The sequence below is a fragment of the Tyto alba genome, unplaced genomic scaffold, assembly GCF_018691265.1.
Source record: "Tyto alba isolate M040663 unplaced genomic scaffold, T.alba_DEE_v4.0 Super-Scaffold_14, whole genome shotgun sequence".
NCBI lineage: Eukaryota > Metazoa > Chordata > Aves > Strigiformes > Tytonidae > Tyto > Tyto alba.
The window spans coordinates 22168238-22192124 of record NW_024881276.1 but is presented as its reverse complement, the minus strand read 5'-3'; positions in this window follow the sequence as shown (position 1 = coordinate 22192124).

The window sequence follows — 23887 nt, the reverse complement described above, 5'->3', positions numbered from 1 at the left end:
AAGCCCCATTAGAAACTGCCTGTTCCCCACAGGTGGGTTCAGGCAATGTTTTTTTTTTCTCTTCTTCCTTGTATCTTGCTCTGAACTGCCATCATAATGGCAAGCGCTTCTTTCCTCTTATGAAGGTGAGGCTGCAGTCTCTCTCTGAGGGGCCTAAGAAACATAGAGTTGGATTTGAGCAAGGCTGGGGGCTTGTTGGTGATGGATGTTCCTTCAGCTGAGTGTAATGATGCTCCATTCTGTAAGGTCTAGGTCATGGATACAAGCAGCAAAATTTCAAATAAATAGAAAGGGCTACAAGCAAAATTAAAACTAATATGAAAAATGAAGCTTTAGGAAACAGTTTTCCACATGAAATTTGGCAATTTATTGTGGTTTATAATCTTTTAATTGATGTTTTTCTCAAAGACACATCACAGACCTGTACCAACAACCCCTACAGCAATGGCATTTTCTTTCTGATTACAGGGGGGTTTTGAATCAGGCCCTAAATGCTTTGAACCTGTTCTTGCCTGTCTTTAACATCAAATGATGGATTGGTTGTCAAAATTAAGAGCAAAACAACTAGGACTTCTGGAGGTCCCTTTCCACCCTGAGCTAATTGTCCAGAGATGCTCAGCTCCCGCTGGTGCCTGCCCACTGTGGTCATTGCTTTCATTTCAATGTCCTCACTCTCATCATATTTCAGTGTGATTTCTCCATTGGTGAGCGCAGCTGAGCTTGATTTTTTAAATGCTTTTAGGATCTTGGAGCTTTGTTGGACAGCCTTCAACAGTATGTATGTGACAGCATGAGCATCTGGAGCGTTTGTGTGCAGATAAAGCATCTGTGATGTTGGGAAATCACTGTAGTGTTTTTGCCAGACTGAAGTTGAAATATCCATATCTAATTGGATGGCAGCTTTTGAATCACAAACTGGAACTTTCCATGCTACAAACACACTCATGGATCTTACAGCAGAAAGAATAGTTTCCAACTCAACACAGGGAAATTATGCAGCTAACTCCCTAGCACAATTAGAGAGTACTAAAGGCATGTGAAAACAAAAGTCATTTTTAAAGCTAACAAAATAATCACAGGTTGAGGTTTTCCACAGCTTTATAAAATGAAGCCAAAGATCATTTCAGTGCCAGGTAAAAGGTTCAGTCCATAAAGAGCAGCTGTGTTGTGCTACTTTACACAAAACAAATAAGCCAGTAAAGTTTTACAGGACATGGGTATACTAGACTCAACATGCCTAACAAAGAGGCCTTACTAAAGAAAAAAAAAAAAAATTGTTACCTAAAAGAACTTGTGTGTTTCCATGCTTTAGAGAAGGAGATTTAAGGGCTGATGTCTTCTTGGTTATGCTGCAAGTTCAGTGCTCTGAGAAACAATCTAACTGGAGAGACTGCACGTCGGTTGATGGAGGAAGCTGATGTAATTAAATTCAGGTCATCATAATGTAAGAAGAGTTTCATTGAGATAAATAGTGCCTGCATACCTCAGCCTTGCTGATTGTTGATTATACATCCCCTACAGTGCTAATCCCAGCCTTTGCTCTGTCCAGAGCTGTGTGGAGTGACTGAAAAGGCAGTAAAACTTAAAAATTGGACACCCTTTGTGAATTAGCAATTTTTTGCTAATATAAATCATACATAAGAGCTTTCTGTGAAGTTCCTGGCACTTTCCAGCTTCTGTTCACAAAATACTTAAGTTTGAACCTATTTGGTAGAAAATGGGGTATGTGAGCAAGAATTGCAGGGGCTGCAGTTAAAATATGAGTTTACCTTGACTTTAGCATTGGTAGTGCTCCTGCATTTAGGAAGGAAAAAGTAGGAAACTCCATGGTCTATGTAGCTGTTGTGAGTACTAAACAACAATCGGGGCTCGTTCTCAAACTCCTCATTGCTTTTGGGCTGGTCAGTCTGGGAATGGGGAGTTCTCACCACGCCAAGGGAAATGAGGCTGGAGAGCGGGAGAAACTCCACTCTGCTGGCACTAATCTGGCTCCAGCCCTGCAGGGACCCTGTCCAGTTCTCGCAAGTTCAAGCGCCCCACAATGAGAGAGCCTGGGCGAGGGCCAGGGCTCCCTAGCATCCCATCCCTTCTTCAGGGCTCAACATATCTTGGCACAGGGAACAATCTGGCCCCCTCCTCCGAAAGCTCATGTCACTTCTTCCATGTCCTGGGTTGACTGAATCCCTCCTGAGTGAGCAGGCGGGTTGGCTTTGCGCAGCGCGAGCCATTTTCACTTGGTTTCTCAGAGAGAGACTGTGTTTCAGCTGAATTTAAAGCAGCTGGATAGTCAGGAAAAAACATTTCTCCTTGTCCCTTGTGTCTGTCTAGCTCTGGCAGTCAATGTTTTAGCACATTATTATCTTTTAATTCCCATAGTTATTGGGCATTGTCCAATTCATAAAATGCAGGCCTGTTTGGATCTGGGGTAAGTATGGTGAAAACATGAAAACAGCCAGCAGAGGGGAAAGGGTCTAATTTTTGCTAAACTGTAGGTGGTTATTTCAGGTTCAGAATAAAGGTTTCAATAGATTCTTTTGTTATTCAAGTGTCATGGACAAAAGCAGCCTTGAGTTAGGGAATTTCACAGAATTTAATTTATTACAATTAATGTAAACTTTTAGTTCTTGATTCCAGTATTGAGAAATAAAAAAGACAAACACTTAGGGAAAATACCACTTCCCTCCGTGAAACCTCTCCTTCTCATCCCCAGCCCCCTCACTGTACATCACGCTTTGTCGCTTTGATGAGACAATGGGTATCACAGGAGAGGGTGGTCAGTGCGTGGCTTTTCCTTTTCTTTCACTGTTCCTTGTTTCTTACTCAGACGCTCTGATGAGGTTCCTCCACAGGCCACAGTCCCCTCAGAAGCATACCCTCTCTGGAGGCTCCTCACTGCTGCTCGAGCCTCTCTTCTTGCTCTGCCTCTGCTTTGCCCTGCATCGGGCTCCTCTTGTCCCTCCCTTTTCTCCAGCGTCTCTGGACCACCTGCTCTGGTGTCTCTCTTGCCTCTGCTTGGGCACCTCTTCCTGTTTTGTGCCTGCTCCGGCATCCCTCCTTCTCTGGTTTCTCTTCTTGTTTAGTGGTTGCCACCATTCTTAAATATCTTTTTGCAGAGGCACCATATGCTCCTCTCATTGGTTCTGTCTTGGTGCACAAGTGGGCCAGTGTTCGTTGCAGAGCCTGCTGGAAATGGCTGTGACCTACACAGGTCACCCCTGCAGCCCCTTCTCCTACCAAAACCTTGCAATTATGCCCAATATAGCGAGTCATTCCGATTATCTCCATCTCTAACGTATATTACACTGCTGTCTGTGAGCACATTCATTCTCTTGACTTCAAGTGCATCTGTCTGTGGTGCTCAGCACCTTCCAAGGTGAGCCCTGAGTGAAAATTATTGTGATTGTAGCAATTTGGTCTAAGAACTTTTCTTGCACATACGCATGCCTATATGCTTTATTTGCTGGTAAAGAAGCAGAGGAACTACCCATAAGTAAGAGCAAATAAAATATGTAAAACAGTTTAACACAAATGTGAGTATTTTTGAGATTTGGGGAAACATGGCTAATTTTCAACATTAATTTTTCACAGTCCTCTAGTTTTTGTGTCTGTTCGTGGATTTAAAAGGCAGTGAACATCGCTGTGACATTTCTAATTTAAACAACAATGAGAAATGTATCACATGGATATAATGTGTTAATACACGTGTATAAAAAAACAGTTTATAAGGTGAAACTCTGGGATATTTGATCAAATCAGACTTGAATCTCTATGTTGAACACAAGCCAAATTGCTAGATCCATATCTAAATAAATACCTAAGCTGTTTCTGGGTGATGAGGTACCTGGATGCCAGAAATACATTTATCAACTCGTGTGACCTGCTCTCATCTCCAGTTGCTGAAAGTCTGTTTACATGTTCAAGCAATGCTGTCTGGTGCCCTTTTTCCTCCCTGCTACTTGGTTATTGGCACAGTCTGGGGCATGGCTGTACCTGACAAGGACAAGAGAGTTTGTGCAGACCTTAATTATGGGAAACAGCCATAAGCTATATATGTGCCCCATGTGATCTTTATTTTATAGCTATATAACTCAAAGCTTTTATCATTCAGAGGTAGGTATGAAAAGTTAGACCTGCAGGAGGGCGTAAGCCACCACTGGGCACATTAGGTGATAAAGGTTCGATATTTAGAGCCTCAGCCAGAAACTTACTGAAACAAGACAGCATTACAACCATCGCTGCTGCTTCACCACACCACTCTGCTCCTGCACATGGCACTGGTGTTCACCTCGCTCTCCCTGCCTGGGTGGGCAGCCAGGGTACACCATGCACCCCAAGCAGTCACCGAACCACTGTCCTCTTCCCTGGACATCACCCTTAAAACTACGGACCGGTAATGCTGTAGCTCTTGAGCTACGTGACGCTAACTCACCGTGTTACCTATGACACTTTAAAGTGGAGTTCAGTAGCTGCCAGAGTTTCTGAATGTGATCACCTGAGCAGTCTAAAACCCAAAATCATTTACCTTAGAAACAAAACATACAGGAGTGAGTATATGTGTATACATGTTTTTTTTAAACTCCTATACATTTTGTTTCTGCTGTGGTGGAGGCAGTTGCATGCAAAGCTAGCACAGCTCTATTGTCCCAAAATAGCCCTATCCATGCTGTTACTTATTTTAGGAACACATATGGCCTCTCTTTCTTTAGCATCTGAGCATCTCACAGTCCCTGTGAGACTTCTTTGCTATTGTCTCCCATTTTACACATGGGGAACTGAGATACAGAGATGGAGTGACTTAAAATAGTGCGAGGCACTTTGCATTCCCAGTAAGGAGTTCTGCAGAAAATACAAGTACAGCTCTCATGCTGGTGGTAGGATAAGGAATGGACCCTGGCCTTCCTGGGTCTGAACTTGGTGCTTAACCACTTGACCGCTCTTTTTCCATGAGAAACCGTTCTTTCATTTTAAAGAAACATCATGGCTAGCCAGAAGCTGCTTTCTGATTAATTTTCACCATAATGTGTAGGAGCAAAACAAACTTTAACAGATGTATTACAGGAAAAGCATCCTAGTTGCCCTGGTTACTTTTGGTTTAGAGAGTAATAGACCTTTCCTGACTAAGAAGTAATAGGCCAATAATTCTTGTTCCTTCCCTACTCCACACGTATTTGCAGCTGAATACATAAAAACACGTTAAGCCTAGTTGAAAAACCTTGGTCCAATCTTGAGCTTCCCATCTTCGGCCTTACAGTGGAGTGTCAGCTCCAAAAATTGTGTTCTACCTTAAGCAATCTGATTTGCGGAGCTGTAGTCCTAATGAAGTATGAGACTGGCCAGAGTTTTTGACCTCCACTTCCCCTTCCTTCAAGGTACAAGGGGCCCCTGAGCTCTTGTACAATTTGCTGCCCCTCTGTCACGTTCATTTTCTAGCAGGACAGCTGCAGAGCTCCCAACTGAGCAAGACCCATTGGCGTGCACATGCATTTTCCCATTAGCTTTCTATGAGAAAAGTGAAGCTTTGGTTGGCAAGTGCTGGCCAGAGGCCTGGTGCTCCAATTCCCTCCCTCTGTGCACAAGAGGCCTGGCCTGCAGCCACATTCTCACATTCCCCAGGCAAGGGAGGACTACTGACCTGGGAGAAAATGCTTCCTGCAGACCTGGCTTCCAATGCCTTTTCCATGAGAGAAGATCACTTGAGGCCAGGTCGTTCCTATTCTATATTAAAAATAAGAGCTAGAAAGTAAAGTTTTATTTATTTACATATGGTCTAAAATAGAATCCCTTGGATATGTGTAGCACTCCCATCTCTGGATCAGAAAGCACTTTGTAAAGCATTGAATTAATTAAGCTTAAGAAACACTCAAGGGATACAGAAGTATTATTACCCATATTTTAAAGATGACGAAATGGAGACAGAAAGAGGATAAGGGACTGGTGTGAGAACGCAGGCTGAGTCACTTGTAAACTCAGATATTAAACTTAAAATCAAAATTTTATATTGTTTCCTGCTTGCAAGTAGAATTGGGTAGAAAATGGCAGTTTTCTGTGAAAGCATGTGCCCCCTTCTATTGTGAATAAATAATAAACATTTTTAATGAGAAGATTTTCTAGGCTGGATTATATCTAAAATTTTCTTTAATAGACATCATAAACATCATTCAGTTCTTTGGTATCCATAAGTCTGAAGTGTGTGTTCTTGGCTAGGTGCTGAGAGGAGAGTTGGAGGTACAACTTCCCCTGCTTCTAAATAATAGGACCATGTTCCCAGTGATAAAACCAAACCAGATTAAAGTTTATGTAGGTCCAGAAAATTCAATTAAGATCTGTCAGTGGTGAATATAAGAGCAGCAGATGCTTATTTTCTCTTATACCTTTGAATTCTTGCTTACTTCCCAAGAGGTACCTTCTCCTAAAGACCTTCCTTCTTTGCTCATGCTGATTTTAAGAATTAAACTAAGTTCTTTTTGGCTTGCTTAGCATTGCTCATAGTAAAGATCCCCAGGGATATATAAATTAAAGCTAGAAAATAAAAGTAGGTTTCCAGTCATCCAAATAGTTGAGGTTCTGCAAAAGTGTCCCAGGAAGAATGGTGGTGACAAACAATTTAACTTACTATTTGACTATGAACAGTAATTTTATGAAAGAGATTTTGTAATGGAGTTCCTATGATAAAGAACTTCAAATTCAATGACCCATGAGATCTTTTCTGCTCCAGTGTTATTAACAGAAAATGTTACTGATAAAGCACGTCCCAGGAGAGAAGTTAGCTCCTTTTCTCAGATCAGAGTTTGCTCAAGTGAATTGGGGGTGTGGTGGTGAGCAGCTGCTCTTGTCTATAGACATGCTACATCTAAACCGTGGGACCCAAGAGCAAGTCCTAAATTCTGGCTCCGAATGAGCACCCTGGCGATGCCTGGACAATGTGTGGAGAGGAGGTATGGAAGCACACCTCCCTTCCCAAGCCCTGTATGAGCCCTGGCTTCTGTGGGCAATGGGTCAGGGATGTATTCGTGGTGCCCTCCAAGAAGTCCCTTGGGACCAGCTGGGGCATCACAGCATGCACTTCAGCCATGAAGCTCCCTTGCCGTGCTGTTTTGGTGCGTGAGGAATGAGACAGTACCATTTTTACATAGCCTCTTTTCTGTACTGAAGTGTTCACACTTTTTTGAAACTCATATAGAACAGCAGTCAGATTAGCATCAGGGGGCCCTGAGCAATATATGCACTGGAGAAGTTAGGTGCAGTTTCCAAGAGCAAAATTTAAGATTAAAGAGAACAGCGTAAGGAACAATGATGTTTGAATTTTAAAATATTAATATTGCCTTAGAGATCTTTCTTTTAATTTTACTAATTAATTGATGTCCTGCCACTGATGTGTATATGGAAATAAAGCACCTACCAGAGTAAAGATTAGATTATTACCTGTTTCAACATACAGTGCTGAAAGTATTAATTTCAGCTAAAAACACTGCTACTTTTCTCATCTTCATTAGCTTTGTTCATCTGACTTACCCTAATGTTATAATGAAGTTACTCAATGCAAATGACATCATTCTATAATCAGACTTTTACTACTTTAAAATTTATTTCAATTAACTGCTGGAAAAAGGCTTTTTAGTGTCTTCTTTAACTGTGGAGATATTTCATTCATGTTGTACTATATATCTCAGTTAGAAGAAAAAATGTTGCCAAATGAGTTGGATTGTGGGCTAGACCCAACCTGTAAAATATGAAATTGAATCCAGATTTTGAATGCTAGGAAGTGTCATATTCCTGTCTCTCTTCGTACAAATTGTATTAGTTTGAGGCTCTTCAAGGGAAAAAATGCTACTCATTGTGAAAGGTATCAGAATCTGGCCCTAGGGGTCAGGCTTCAGAATCTGATCCAATGTGTTAGAAAATTAGATACCATGCAAAACGTAGTGCTAGGTTTAAATATGCCAAAGTTTTCGGAGTTTTAGTGTAATGTTTTGGTTTTGAATCTAACCGTATGAGTCCATTAGTAAATGTTTTTACTTTTCAGTCTCAGGACCATCTGTGTTGTGGTGAAGGGTAGGTGAAGGTAAAAAATGACCTGTATTAATCTAAAGTTCAAAGCCTGAAATCCGCAAGTAGGGGAGAGCAAAGATGTAGTTTTCTCCATGGTAACATGGATGGATACGCACCTTTTCATCTGTGAAACAGAGAATGGCTTTAAATGCTTTGGAGAATCCTCCCTACTTTGGGAACGTTTGGGCTTTCTTTTTGGAACAGTGGGCACAGATCTGTTGATTGAACCATCTTCCACCATTTTTCATTGTTAACCCTTCATAAGTTCAATTCATGTTGGGGGTGTAGAAGCATCTACCTCTGAGTCACTCGACACTTTTTTCCCAGCTGGTAGCTTATGTAGCTGAATGCTCCAAAAGTAAATATAATTTCTCTAGCTAGCTGATCTTTCCCTGAGTGAGATCACAGGAGGGACCATGCTGTTACTCTGCATCCTGAGGATCAGTGAAATATCCTTTCATTGTATGGTGAGGACACGACCATCAACACTTCATCTTATTTTGCAAATAATTCCATCTCTTATGTGAAGCTTTCTCTGAAACTAAAGTAATTGTTGATGTGCAACTTGTCAATTTGCACAGTGGAAAGCAATAAAGACTTATTGCTAAATTTGAATGCAAAGTTTGTGTTACAGTCACACTGTATAGTGAAACAAACATACGGTTCTTTAAGTGCTCTTGTTTTCTTTTGTTCTGTAAGGTCTTGAGCCACAGTACTGCATGCTAAAGAACCCCAACAGTTTGTGTGCAAGATGTGTTTGGTACAAGTTTATACTGGGTAAATGTGGTGATGCTTCTGCAGTTACTTGTAGTTATTTAATTTTCTGTAAACCAAGGGATCTGTAAATATAGCAGCTCACCTACATCAGGCAGACTGGCAAGAGCAAGATGATATTCCATTCAGGATATCTGATGGCTTTTTTGCTCAAATACCCCTGCAGTCTACTGGAACGTAAGCTTGGCTGGTATTCATGCTCATTCCCGGCAACGGAGATGCTATCACAAGAGCTTTGTTTCTAGCAGTATTAGTTGGCAATGCTGCCTTATAGTCTCTTTCCTGAGGCTCAGGCTCCCTTTCATTATGCCCCACCAAGTACCTTCTTGAAAATCCTGGTTGTGCTACTGTTGATTCCTTATTCTGAATGAGACGGAGTGGAGCCGCTGGCCAAGGGGAAGCCTGTGTTTCTGGAGTCAGGGGTCCTGAGACTAAACATCCCAGCAGCACCATCGACTGATGACAAAAGGCCTGGCATGGACACTGCCTTGGATTATTCCTCATTTATGCCAAATCTGTTCCAAGAGATGGCTGGCTCCCCCAACACACTCTGGGAGCCAGCCACTTCTTGGAGAGTCATTTCAATAAAGCCACCATCATCTCTTTCGAGGGGAATATTCCAGCTCATTGGCTTTTTGATTTGAGAATTCAGCTGTTACTTCTGGATTCTCTGCTTTCAAAGAGCTATGGGAAAGGGGCTGGTACATTACGTATAGAGATAAAAAGAGGGTATTCATATTCTTCAGCTGTAAGTCTTTTAATAAACCACCATCACATGCTTCAATATTACTTTGCCATTTTTGTCCTATTTTCTGCTTCTTATGTATGTAGCTAAGTGCCAAAGCTCCAGAAAAAATAGTTCACTTATATCAAATCTGATCCTCCCATGTGCTGAGCAGTTATTAGCTTACAGGCATTTTTCCAATATCACCAAAAAAGATTAATGCAGGGATATTAGTCTGAGGTGTTTTAGTAGCAGCTATCACAATAATATCCAAGGCACCAATAATGAAGACATTTCAGGTGAAGCAGATAGTAAGTCTTTCACTTAAGCTCAGCTGACACTTCCCACTGTAATCCTTTTTTCAGACCTTTTACTAAACTCTAATTCTTCAGGTTGCAAATTTCCATTCTACATACCCTAAGTTGATTATAATTTTTTGTGCGAGGGAGACAGGGATGATGAGGTTTCATATAAGATAATTTACCCATTTTTCAAAATGAGGCTGGCTATAAAACTTTGTTTTTTCCATGTCAAACAGTTTATGTTCAGTTTATATAAGAAATTCACTGCATCCATGCATCCATAGCCCGGACACGGTGTTAAATGGGAGAGATCCTTCCTGTGGCAAGGTGCACTTCTTTATTTTGCTGTAATGAAGAGTCATATTTGGTTAACTTCTGAGCCCCTAAATATTTTGCATTTCTGATCTGGGGTGTTCTGAAGTGTGAAAGGAAATGCAAAGCTGAATTTTTCATGTAAAATGTTCTGTGAAATTACTTTGCTTTTTCTATAATTTGGGGAAATACAATGTTTTTTTTCTTCCTGCTGGTAACTCTGGGCCTCCAATGTCCAGAAGGTAAGGTAGGTGAGCATTAAAGAAGAACACAGAATATGGAGATGTCGAACTTTTAATTTACATCAGAATCAATACTTGAAATCAGTGTTTGAATATATAAGTGATGTAATATTTGAAAATAAGATGTCATTTATTATTTATTAATTAAAAATATGAAGAATTTTACTGCTTTTCAAAGATGGAATATACTCCACTGAATTAGTGGCAGATCTGAAAAAATAAAACCAAAGGTGGCATTATGATGAATTACAGTTTATCAGATTCCTGGGACGAAAACATTCAGGAGACACAGCATTGACTGATCAGCTAGAAAGATGATTGCAGCTGAATGTTTTTAGGGCTATATAAGGCGAAAGGAAAAGGGAAGAGTAAAGGTCATTAAAAGTCCTCCTTATACTGTAGTTGCTTCATTTGCAAATATGAGCAGAACCCTGGGTTGTGTCAGGCTTGCCTTCGTCCCATCTGCCCCCTCACCAAAGTTGAATTTGTTGCATTACATGGAGGCATTCCTCTTGGGCATTGTAGCCAAAAAGACATTTCTGTCTGAATATATCATCTCTCACTGCTTCTTCTACTGCTTTCCATCTCCGTTGGCAATCACATTTCCAAAAGAAAGCTCAGTGCCTTTTAGCTTCCACAGGTAGGACTGCTTCTTCATTGTGAGATGAGCCCCCGTCAGAGGCCAGGAGCTGCTTCTTCATTTGTTGCCTGCCATCTTCTACTTCCACGTGCAAAACACCGGAGTTCATGCACGGCCATCCAGCTGAAATCTGCTTAATGATTCAATCTGTGCATGAACGTTTCTGGCGTGGTTGTAAGATGGCCTGTGTTTGCAAATGTGCTGTATGTATTTGTTTATTTGGCACAACACAAGGCCGCACGGAGACATCCAAAATGGTTTCCAGTGGGGCTAATTGGGCCAGGTGGAGCTTTGCAGTAATGCAGCTATAATGCCCCTACTACCACGCTAGCTCTCTTAAAACTAGTTTGGTAGCTCTGCAGGGCATCGTGTTGTGCAGCATCCCCAGGCCCCAGTGTCCACAGAGTGGCTGGATTAGCAAGAAGGAGACCTTTAAAAGATTTATGACACCCTGCAATTGCTGGGGAGTGTGAGGGGTACCTCCTCCTGTCAGAAAAGTTCAGTTCTCTCCTGAGAGGCTTGAGCTGGGGCGGGGAGGGAAGACTAGAAATGCTGCCTGCCAAAGTCCTGTACAGAGAGAAGCAGCTTTTGTTTCTGCTGAGCACTCCAGGAGAGGTTGTCTGATAAAAGTCATTGAGTCAGGGAGTGGGGGGGATTCCCTGGGGAGCTGTGTAGGCTGTCACTGTATCTACTGGCCACCTTTGGCATGCCCTCCTCCTCCTTGGCTAGCATTAGTCCCTTTGCAGATTGTTGCTTGCCAATCCTTTGTTAGACTCTGGGTGGCTGCTAGACAGGGCTTCATGCCAATGGAAAGCAACCTAAGTGGGATTTCAGCACATTCTGTGAAAGGCCACTCGTTAACACAGACAGATGTTGCAGTGGGGAGGGCTGGAAGATAATCTGCCTATTAATCTCCTGCATGCTCTCACTGTGTTGTCTGAGGTCTGAGACAACTAGTAGACAAGATCCCCATTTCATGTGGGGATTACTCTCTTTCGTTATGGGAAGCAGTCATTGATTCTGGCAATCAAACACAGTCTGACATTTTCACTTCCTCTTTTACCACTTTATTTAGTAGGAGAGGTCATTGTGGCTTTCAGAGCTGAAGGCTACAACATCAAAGAAATTGAGTTGCACTCTCCCTGGTTTTGCAGACTAACAGTTAAAAGTGAGTTACGGGTTTTTTAAATAAAACAGGTGCTGCTATAAGGTTGAAAACAGAAGCTAATTTAGATGCATGCTTCCTCAGATAATGAACAGCTCCTCTGTAGATGTCCATCTCTGGTACCTGAACCTGAGACTCTCAGAAATCACGTGCATTGGAAACTTGGCGAGGTAGAAGAAATGCTTCTCCTGGACTCTAGAGTCACAAATGTTACTTTCATTACATCGTAGCTTTTTTATTCCAGTGTTTTTAGAACTGATTTGTTCATAATATTTCACATGTCTTAAGCTACTGCCCTTGCCTTTAATTCCACATGTATTGCTCCCCTGAAAATAAGAAAATGTAAAAGCCAATGCTGTGCTGTATAGAGAAGTGTTAACTGACTGCTAGTAAGCTGCCACATCATCTCCAAGCCATCTCTGTAAGCCAGCACAGTAAAAAGGAATTTAAAAGCTATCAAGTCCATTTTATGGCTGTGAGTCCTGACCATGTTTTGCAGTGAAGTAGATGTTCTTATTATCTAGGTGCCAGTTAAAGGCTGCCAGCTTAATATGTGCGTGAAAGAAGTTGCTTTTCTGGTCTGGAGGGATGATTTTACTGTTCACAGCTCAGCTAGGCACTGGTCCTCATCCAGATCACATCTGCAAACTGAAGTAAAAGCTTTTGGTTCAAGAGGAGATAGCAGCAAGTGCAGAGACCGGTGGGTGCTTGATGTGAAGCAGCTACAGAGCACAACGAGAGAATGGCTGGCATATGATGGTGGCTAACAGCCTTCAAACACATCTAAAAATCACTTTTAGCTCAATGTAGCAGAAACATCACTCCAACAAAAAGTGAGCCCATGGAAATTCTGGAAACAATGATAGTGAAATTAAAAAGAAGCCCCATTTACAAGCAGTGTAATTATGCTATTGACTGCCATGTTCAAAAAACAGCCATTCCACAAAGCATTGTTGAAGGTAACCATGTCTATATTCTTGTGAATGTCTTTTCTCTTCACCTTTTTAATCAAAGTGGGGAAGGTGGTAGTAGTAACTTCACCAGACAATAGAAAAGTAATGTAGGGAAACGCAGCAAAAGAAAGGAGAGCCAAACAAGTTGCCATTCCTGGCAGCAGGAATTAGGTAGTCATTGAGCAGTATGGTAGTAATTACCCTTGGATCTGTTTGCAATATTTCCTCTTCCTCTTTCTGGACACTGCTCATCTAACACAGTGATAAGCACATTTGAAGAACCTACATAGGATAAAATTCTCTCACTTTCACTGCATGAGTTAGAAAAAGATGAAGAAGTTGTCTCTTTGGACAATTCTTTTTGGGGAAGAATAGCCAAAATACAGACACTTGGTGAATTTGATGTATGGAGCTGTCAAATCTCGGTTTTGTTGTGGCCATTGGGTGGGCATCACTCATAACTGCATCATTGCATTGGGTCGACTATGGGTATGTGGTGGTGCAGACATACTCAATCTGCTTCCACCCATACCCGTGCTAGCAGAAGAAGATCAGGAGAAGATGCACGAGTCAGCTATATCTGTGCCATATTGTGTCCAGAAGCTGTACTGGCCTGCTCAGAGGTGAAGAGTATGTGCCTGGGCTCAGGGCTGTGAAAATACAACTGTACTGGTTCTCTGTGCTAGGGTACAGCACACCATGTATATGCATCGTGACATCTCAGGTCTTCAGCAACTTGGAGATTGCTGTCCTGTGCTCTGTTGCACTGTGTAAATATGACTATTCAACTACCAGGGGGAGCGGAAGGAATTTTTATTTGGACAACAAGCTGGATGGATCAGGAGCTGAGCTGTGTCACGTGTGAGCTGACTTCTCCAAGCCACTCTGAGTAAGCAGACATGGGATGTCTGCCTAGGCTCCATGACTCTGTAAATAGCCTTTCTGGCTCCATGTCTAGTTTAGAAGGCAAATTTTTTTCTGGAGATAGTGTTTTTTTCTTAGTTCAATTTAGGTAACCAGCAGACAACTTGCCACTTAATATACCTTTGATGCTACATTGCTAGCAATAATACTATTATACATTTTTATCTCTCTTCAGTGAAGTAGTTAAGCACATATGTAGCTAACATTGAATATTTAAAATTACATATGAAGTAGGGTATTTATTCAGACCTTGTTATAAAGCTTGGGTTTTTATCAGTTTCTTGCTGCATATCCAGCAAGATAATAATCTAGATTCAAACACTTTCAGTACATTTCCATGGAAGGGAGCTTTGAAAGAAGAGTTGCAAAATCTGAGATGTAAAATCCTAAATAAATACAACTGCTGAAATTCATCTTTTCCTTTGGGAATGGATAGGGCACTTTACCAGTTTGGGTTGAGAGAACAATACCCCATTATGAAGTCCTCCCAGAAAATGAAGAGTTAATCTTCTTTTCCCCTTCTAAGGAAAAAATAATTCCAGCCTGAAGAACCAGTTTTTAATTCTGTGTCAATCAGAGATTTCCTACAGAAAACAATGATTGAAGATTTCTTGTACACACACTGGAGAAATTGGTATCATCTGGAGGACAGTAAATGAAATATATTTATCTGCCTTTCAGCCCTTTGGGCTATGATTTTTCCTTACAGTCAAACTATAATTCACAAGTGGTTTAGGAATATAAAATAGTTAAGAGTGTGATTTGGAAAAGTATTTAAGTACCTGTATGCGTCTTATTGAAAACAGCTGATTTATACCTGTGCTTGGACACAGTTCTGAATTAGGACCTCAGGCTCATTTACATAGGACATTCAACTTAATTAGTCCAAATTCACTTAAAGTATAAATTGAAAATGGATTAAGCTTTATACAAAGCTGAATTAAGACTACTTTAATTTTGAAAAGTCTTTACAGGGTTAAATGCACTTTAACTAATCTGCTTTAAATTAAGCCTTTAGTTAACTTGGATTAATTTTTCTGAATATCTTTATGAAGACCAGCTCAGAGTTAGGATCCAGTCATGCAAATACAGAAATACTTCAAATTAAAGGAATTATTCCTGTGCTTAAAGTTAAGGATGTGCATAATGTGAACACATGCTTTAATATCAACAACCAACCAAATGTGGTAAGGTCAACACATGCTTTAAGAGCCATGCACATGTCTGCAGCATGCAGTGACTTGAGACCAACTCAGATGTCTGACTGTGAATGAGTTTTCACCAGGATTGATCAGTTTGTCTAGTATCAGCAAAGAATATATAGTCAGCTTGCTTGCTTTCTTTACTGTTTTTACACATGTACAGATATTTGGGGGGCACAGCCCATTTGGTATTGTCTCCAGCCTCATTCAAACTGGACGTGGAAAACTATACTAGAATATTTGTTGTATGTTAATTTTGTATTTCCTTCTGATGTTCAGATGTCTATGATAATAGAACATTTCATTTCCACACCCTTACTATTGATGAGTTTATTTAAAATAATTTTTAAAACCCCAACCTTGTGTTAATGCTCTTTATATGATTTACATATTCTTGGCCTGTTTAATTTGTTTGACAGAAAGTATGAGGTCTGCTTCTATTCAAGTCAAATATGAAGTGCTTCTATTGAAAATGTCCTGATAGGATTCCTGTGTATCATCCTTGGTCCATAGTTGGTCAGTGAAGAGCTGACATCTAAGGATTTGCTGTTCATTAGTTTTGCTTTGAACATTAACATGACATATTCGTGCTTTGTCTTAAAAGGGATGTAAGTTCTGAGCTCAAGTGTCCTAGGCAAATAGTTCTTTCCTAATTCTAACTGGTGACATAGGAGTCCAGTAAATTAATTTGTTTGCTGGAGTGGGGGGAATCTTCCCTTTCCCTCCTTCAGGAACAGTAGAGAGGATGAGGACTCATTCTCTGTGCCCATCTGAAGAGCCCTGTGCCTCGATAGGGAGAACGTGTACCTGCTCTTAGCAGAGCATCTCCCTGACTTTCCGATTTGGGCTTGTCAGTGTTCTCCACATGTTCCTCACATACGCTGGGAAAGTTGGGAAGCTTGTAGCCATCTTTAGGAAATCATCTCTCCTGCTCTCCAGACGACAGGAAGCTGCTGCACTAATCTCAAGGTGAGAAAGTTTGCCATCCTGTGCTTTTAACTGCTCTTGATCTTTGTGGCAAAGATGTGGGCTCCGTCTCTCTTGCTTGAGGCGCGCAGCCTTGCGGTGCACATGCTGCAAAGCAGTTAGTGCCTGCAAATGGAGATGGAGAGGGGGCTGCGGGAGGGACCTGGCAGGCCACAGAAAGAGGGAGCCCCAGCACGTCCCAGCAGCGGGCTCCGGCAGGGTGGCCAGCTCTGTGCCAAACTGGGAAAGGTGCACACTGCATGGCCTCTGGACTCACCAGGTGCCTGCTGCCTCTTGAAAGGGACCCTGTGCAGGCTCACGCGGTCAGATTTACCTGTCAGCGCTGAGGGTGAAGCTGGAAGCGTAGCCTCCGGTGGGGTGGGAGGGTGCCCTGCAGCCCTCTATCTCCGGGTGCTGGAGGCCTGTTACCGCGGTGGACAGACCCGAACAGGCTGCCTTCGGGCTGCCCGCAGCGCTCTGCGCATCTCCTGTGGTTTATCTGTGCAGCGGCCGCACGGGGGGAGAGCTAGAGGCCAGGAGGTCACGCCGTGCTCCCGTCCACGCTGGAGGGCGGCCACCAACGGCTACGGTCCTCCAGTCCCCCAGGGAGGGGAGCGGGACAGGTCAGGCCTTGCAGACGGATGGTTTTCTGCCGGTTCTGGCAGTGACGCTGTCTCAGTTTGCATTCAGCTTACAGCTTTTAGGTTCTCCTCGCAATGAAAAGGCTAGAAGAACAATTAAAAGCTAAATGGAGATGCCAGAACACAGTTGCATAGGAATGGTTTTCCCAGCTATGGGTCTTCAGAACATATATATACATATATATAACACTCATTATAGTGAAATTGTTGTTAACTGTAGCCTCCGTTAAGCTGTCTGGAGGATTTAAAGTCCTGTTCTGGCTGACAAACACAGTGCAACAGTGGCTCTCCAGCACCTGATGCACTCGATGTGGTGCACGGGAGAGACTCTTGCTGGAGGCTGCTATCCCTTTGGGTTGTTTGGGTGGTTCTTTGCTTTTCTGCCTGCAGTTTTGATGAGCTCAACACAGTGTCAACAATACAGAGGTCATATGCAGAGAAACCCGTGAAGGGCAGCCAGGAGCAAAGACAAACAGAGAGAAGAAAAAGTCATTACCATCTCTTTGAGGTAAAAGAGAGGAGGATGTGTGGTACCTCATTGCCCGGTAAGAAACAAAATTTGGCTCTGGTTGATCTTTGTTGTCTGGCTGCCAATGCAGCACCAACTCTAACAGGAAAGATCTTGCCTTCGCTCCTGCAGTGAAGAAGCAGGCCTGCTCCTGGTTCAGTGAATCTCAGTATTTTCTCTCCAGGGTGAGGAGGGTGTGAGGAGAACAAAAGGCAGTTTACTGCAGCATGTCTCATGTATGGCCTAACTATTGAAAACCAGCATTGCCAGCACCTCCTTCTTTAACTGCTTACAACTGCAGAGACAAACAACCCCAACTATTACTTCTAATACATGACAGATCACAGACCTACCCAAATTTGCACAAGGTTCATAATAATTTTATAGGCAGGTATTGGCAAGAAAGGTATTATGGAATGTTTCAGTTTATGCTTTCTCAACAAAAACATCTATATATTTGTATATATAGTTATGGTGCTGACTGATAAACAGGGCACATTGTTTCAAAGTGAAGGTTTTCAGAGTATGTAACAAAATCTGAAGCTCTTCTTTGAGAGTCTGTTTTGATAAACCACTTAGTGCTGAAAAAATATGGAGTGATATCCCATTTACAGGTGATAGTAAGGAGATTATAGTGTTTCTGAATTTCTAGAACCTACCAAATTCCCACCCCACAACCTTGTAGGCCATATGTATCTAACTTGGCTTACTTAAATGCAATTACACAGAGCTACGATTTGCTACATTACTTCATTTAAAAAGCCTAAAATGCTCACACACTTTTTTTTTTTTTTTCCTCTCTAAGTGAGAAACAGTTTTACTCTTGTGGATTTTGAAGGCCTTTTATGAAATTGATGATATAGGAGAAAAGATTATTTTTATAGAACCAGTGTCCCTTGTGTTGCCCTGATTTTGATTAGTCTCTGTGCTTTGAGACAGACTTCATGGTGAATGACTCGTTTAAATGCTACTTAGTTTTTAATATTTTATTTGTTGCCTTTAGAGAAAGTGAGATGTCCATAGGAACTATCATTAACATCCTTTACTGTGCTCCCGAAGGTTGCCTTCCATAAGAGAGATTATTGATTGTGACTCTTTGAAGGAGAATTGGCCAAAAATAATCCTTCTTGACAGGATTTCTTCTTGGGATAGGACCTGAGAGGGGGCAGTTTAGCAAAAATAGCAAACACAGTTACAAATGAAACAGAATTTATTTCAATCTCATGAAGGAATTTCATGGATTTCACTGGTTCTAATAATACATCACCTTGCTGTGCAAAGCCTGCTTCCCACCGCAGGGCAATAGAGGAAAAGCTGCTTTTTTTCATACCAGGAGTCTTTTACATCAACAAACGGACAGTATTACATTCCATAAGAATTAGTGTTTCAGTGGGTTGATGCAGGAAAGAGGGGAATCAGAGTTCTGTGTCTAAGGACAAGGTCTACTTTTGTGCATCACAAATTGTGGTAGATTGGCAGGATTGGCCTATGAAGCAGGGGTGTGACATTCAGAGCATTACATTCATTTTCATATGTCACTATGTGTCTGCACCAGAGATTGTCTTTGGAGATCTGTTCAACGTAGACAGAGTTCTTCCTTCAAAAACATGCACTAAAAATAGTGGCAGGTACAAGAGGTTTTTTTTCCTTCGAAGGACACAGAGGACTGCCAGAATGGTGAACAGAGCCAAATCCCTTGAGACAAAAGGAGACACAGCTTCTTAATTTCTTAACACGATGCACATTTCTGAAACAGCAAAATCAGGAGACACTGCAGGATTAATACTCTGGCCTCTGTGTCCAAGAGGCAGCTGGTCCTGAGCTAGGTTAGCACCATTATAATGATTTCTCTAGGCTTATAAATACCACCTTATATCTTAACGTCCCTCCCTCTACCCTTTTCAAATATCTGCAATAGATAGTACAGAAAAAGCACTGCAAGTCACAAGCTATTTTAAGCCTTTTGTGACACCCACAGTGAGGAGGAGAGGAGGAAATCCAGGCAAATGTGGAGGTGTAGTTTCCTCAAGTTCAGTTTATGCAGCTTCTGCGAGAATTAGACACTGCTGTAAAGAAAAGAACGGACAACTCAAAATATCAGTCCCGAGCCCTAGACAGGGTTCGGTCTCTGCATTTGACTCCATGGGCCTGTATATAGATGAACTTGGCTACCACTGGAGTTGTGCTGTAGGAACCACTGTTTCCCAGAGCAGATCACAAAAAGGTGGTAATAACAGTGGCAAACCATTGATTATAGGCTCTGAGCTTCAGAGTTTGCAAGGATTATCCTCCCAGTGCAAAAGACTCTGAGTGAAAAAGCTGTGCCATGTGGGTGTCATGGATGGAAATATTAACACAGTAATGATTTAGCAGCAAATCAAGATTTATTAATGACTAGCAGCACTTATTTATTAACCAACATAAGGATTTACAAAATAATTCAGTAAAATATGTTATGATTAAAATAGTGACTTAACTACAGATTCAAAAATTACAAGATTCACATTAACTTACTATAAGGTATCCTAAATGTGTGTGTGTATATATATATATATTCATAAACACAAGGTATGCAAACACACAGACAGACAAAAATATTTGGATCCAGTAGAATGTGTATGTACCCACACTCATAAAACCAACTGTATATACCCAAACACATACATAGGTAGAGAGGTGGGTGAAAGAGAAGCTAGTCTACAGTTAAAGTTTCCCTCTTTTCAATTTTAGAGTAAATACTCACAATGCATTGGCATTCCTCAACGGGCGATAATTGAGACTCGAGGGAGTTGACTTCACCCTGGCCCTTCGCTGGCTTTGACAGCAGGCGGTGCCTCAAGGAGTTGGTACCTGAGAGGTGTCCCAGCGTGGGGGAGATGCTGGTCACAGGCCCACTGCGATCTGGGAGAGCTCAAAGAGTCTCACTTTGGGTCGCTATTTGTAGGGTCCAAGATAATTGACTTTCGTCAGGTACTTTTCCACTCCGGCCCGACTCAAGCGGTGAAATATTTTGATGTTTTCTACCAGTTGTGCAGGCCCAGAACTTGCTGTTTGTGCAGTTCTGTTATTGCCCTTTCCTGGCCACATCCCAATTACAGATGTACCAGGCTGTCAGGAGGTGATGGACTGCTGTTGCCGCTCCCAAGGGACAGGGAGAGCAGGAGCCAGGCACGTCAGGGCGTTGCCTTAACTCTCTGGTCCTCTGCCATTTGCAGTCCATAGCGCCCTAGGTTGGTAGGTGGCCCAGGAAGGGGGTGGAATCACACCAAGCACCAAGCAGCCCAGCAAAGGAGGTGGGGGGAGGAATTGCACCACCACAGTGGGTTCCTCACACTGTCCTTCCCATGCAAGGATCAGTTTCCAGAAGTTTCCTGAATGGTACAAAGAAATCCATGATTCAGAGAGCTTGAGAGATAAGATGTGTGGCATCTTCATAAGCCAGTATTTATTACTGGGACTGTATACCTGCAGTTTGTTTATTGCGGTCCTACCTACTGCAGGCTCTGCTAAAGCAGGTTTTCTGATTAAAAAGCATTTTTCCAGGCACATGTTTTAGGTAAGAAACTGTCCAGTGAACATCGCTGATTAGTTACTGTAAAAATGAGTCATTCCCACAGATCTAATAAGTGCAGAGATTTCCAAACCCAGGCCTTCGGACAGAGGTTTTTTAAGGTAAATGTTTGCCTCTCATTTGCATCAAGTTTGGTTGATGTTTACTCTCCCTTTGCATGTGAGCACAATGAGGGGAATCAGATGCTGTGCATGTATCCAAGGTCTTTTTATTCCAAGCACACCAAAGAGAAAAAAATCACAAATTTTAAAAAGGACAGCTCCCTTCCAGCAAAGGCCTCAGCATGCCATCATGTCTCTGTTCTTGCTCAGGAAGTACTTGCTTCACCTGCTCTCACATAATCCATTTTTAAGTTGTTGCATGAAATCTCAGATCTTATTTCTTTCTGATTCTTTGCTATATTCCCCACTAATTCCTTCAGTAACTCAGAGTTCTTTTTTCTCCAGGGTCAGTTTGTTTATTTTGGATAAATAAGTCGGCTATTCTGTCCCCAAAGCTCTGTCCCATTCAACCTTTTTTCTCTCCATGATAACTTCCTTCTTTTCAGTTTTAAATCACTCCCTGAATCCTGTGGAAAAGTCTTTTGCAAAGAGAAAAAGGAGTAGTTTGTTCACCAAATCTGGGCTGGGGTGGGCAGGATGCAAGGGTTTTAAATTGTAGCAACAGAGGCTTCCTGCCTGCCCCACCGTAAGAGCCCAGAATAGCGAGCATTACAGTAGATTACTTAGGGAGGTAGGTCTTAAAGAGAGAATAAACAAACATAGCAGAAATGTTTGTAATTTTGCCCCCTGGTTTGAGTATTGATCTCTTGTGGTTTTTTCCTCAGCCCTATTTTCTGTAAATCCAAAATTCAACCAGAAATTCTTCTCAATTTCTTACCTGCTGTAGTTTCTTTTTTCCTAGACTTTCCCCAATACCTTGTTGACTGTTCAGTGTATGTTTGTGGCATAGTGACTGTATCTATATAGTCATATGGATTTACTACTAGAAATCCTTCTACAGCACTAATACTTCCAATAGAAAGCATTTATATCTGTGAGTAGTAGAGCTTTGATTGATCAAGACAAGGGCAAGATATGTTACAGAAAGAAGAAAGTCTTTCTTTTGATGGAGATATTTCTGGGTTTTTTTGTAAAATATTTGAGACTTTCCATCACTGGCATTAAAATTCTAATCTACTTGTATGTTAAAAATCTATTTTAAAAAGACAAAATGAACAAAATCCTTTTCACTTTCCACTGACAGACCCAATCCCTTTACATATACTTTTCTTGAAATCAAGTTATTGCTTCAACATTTCTCATATTCTGGAGACTTCCCCTAAAGCTACTTCAGAGTGTTTATGATGAAAATAATACTAGAATTATACTGAAGTATCAGAGGAGCAAGTAGTGAATATTTTATATGCATTTGTGCAATTTCAAAATTCTTACTTGTATGGCAGTATTGTATGACAATATTGTATGACAATATGGTATGAGGATGTATAATATTGTATAGCAATTGTTAAATGTATTGTATTTTGCTATGTTATTTTATTGCAGTTACAGAAGATTTGTGTAAAGATGATAATGCCTATTTGATCCTTGGATTTTCATCCTCTTTGTGCATCATATATTGTGCAAACCCTACTTGTCCCTGCTGCCACTTATAGTTGGTATTGAATATAATCCTTACTTCACAGAAAATAAGAATTTTTGCTCAGTTTTATTCAGATGTTTAAAATCTGTTTTCATTTGGACTCAGCATGAAAGCTGAACTGAAATGAATTTCTCAGTGGGATGAAATGTCCTAAAATATTTCAATCTGAAGTGCTTCATTTCAAAAAGTCCTCTGAAAAAGTTTTGATATTCCTAGTCTGAAATGCTTGGTTTGCACTTGGTGAAGGAAGAGGACTCGTTGCCACGTTGCCACGTAGTGTACCGTAGCATTAATCTCAGTCTGTCTGGCAAGCTGTGGCACCCCATGGGACATGTAGTTCAGGTATCAAGTGGTCAAATTCTCTGCTAACTGCTTGGCTCTTGGCGGGACAGTCCGTACCACCCTGCGGTGCTGCGGTCTCTGATGCAGTGCAAAATCAGTGTCCAGCGTGGAAAGTGTAGCCTGGCTGACCTGCAACAGTTTCGTGACTGATGGCCCAGCTGGGTCAGGGAACCTTTCTAGGTTAAAAATTATTATTTTTTTTTGTTGCATTGGTTATTTTTAATTCATACCAGTTCTTCAGTCTGGTTCACAGCATGGCCCATGAGCAGCTGTTCTAGCCCAGTCAAGACATAACCTGGTGTAAGAGCAAGCAGCAAGGTGTGGGGCCTGCCTGCATGGGCACTGAGCCTGAAGGAAATAATGATCAAACTATGGCAAGGGTTTCCTTTTCTCCCTGACTTTGCTTCCAGCCGTGAGGGAACTGGGTGGAATGGTGAGTTAATGGGCAGTCTGCCGCTAAGCTTATGCCTAAAACCATGTCCAGGTGGTGCCAAGAATAAGACCTGACACTGCACTAGCAGGGTATGTTCCCAGCAGGTTGTTTGCATACTATGCAGGGGAATAGAGGGAGGTTAACCTGAACTTGAACAAAGGCTAGAGTAAGTTCTAAAAGATGACAAAAATAAATAAATGACAACTGCGTCATGCGTAATCCCATCCTGTGTCTTGACTGGACCTAGGAGCTAAGAGAGGTGGTGGTGGTGGTGGTCTTTATTTAACCACATTTTTACATTCTTGACACCTTGCAAGACACATTCCCTCTCACCCAGTAAGAGGGTGTGCTGTGCCAGGCACAGAAAAGTGCACATAAAGTACCAACAAGCTTTCTGATCCTGTGATGAGATCAGTGTTTCCTTGAGGTCTGTGTAGTGAACTAAGTGCACAAAAACAATGCAAGCCATCTCTAAATTGTCTGCAGAAGATGGTATTT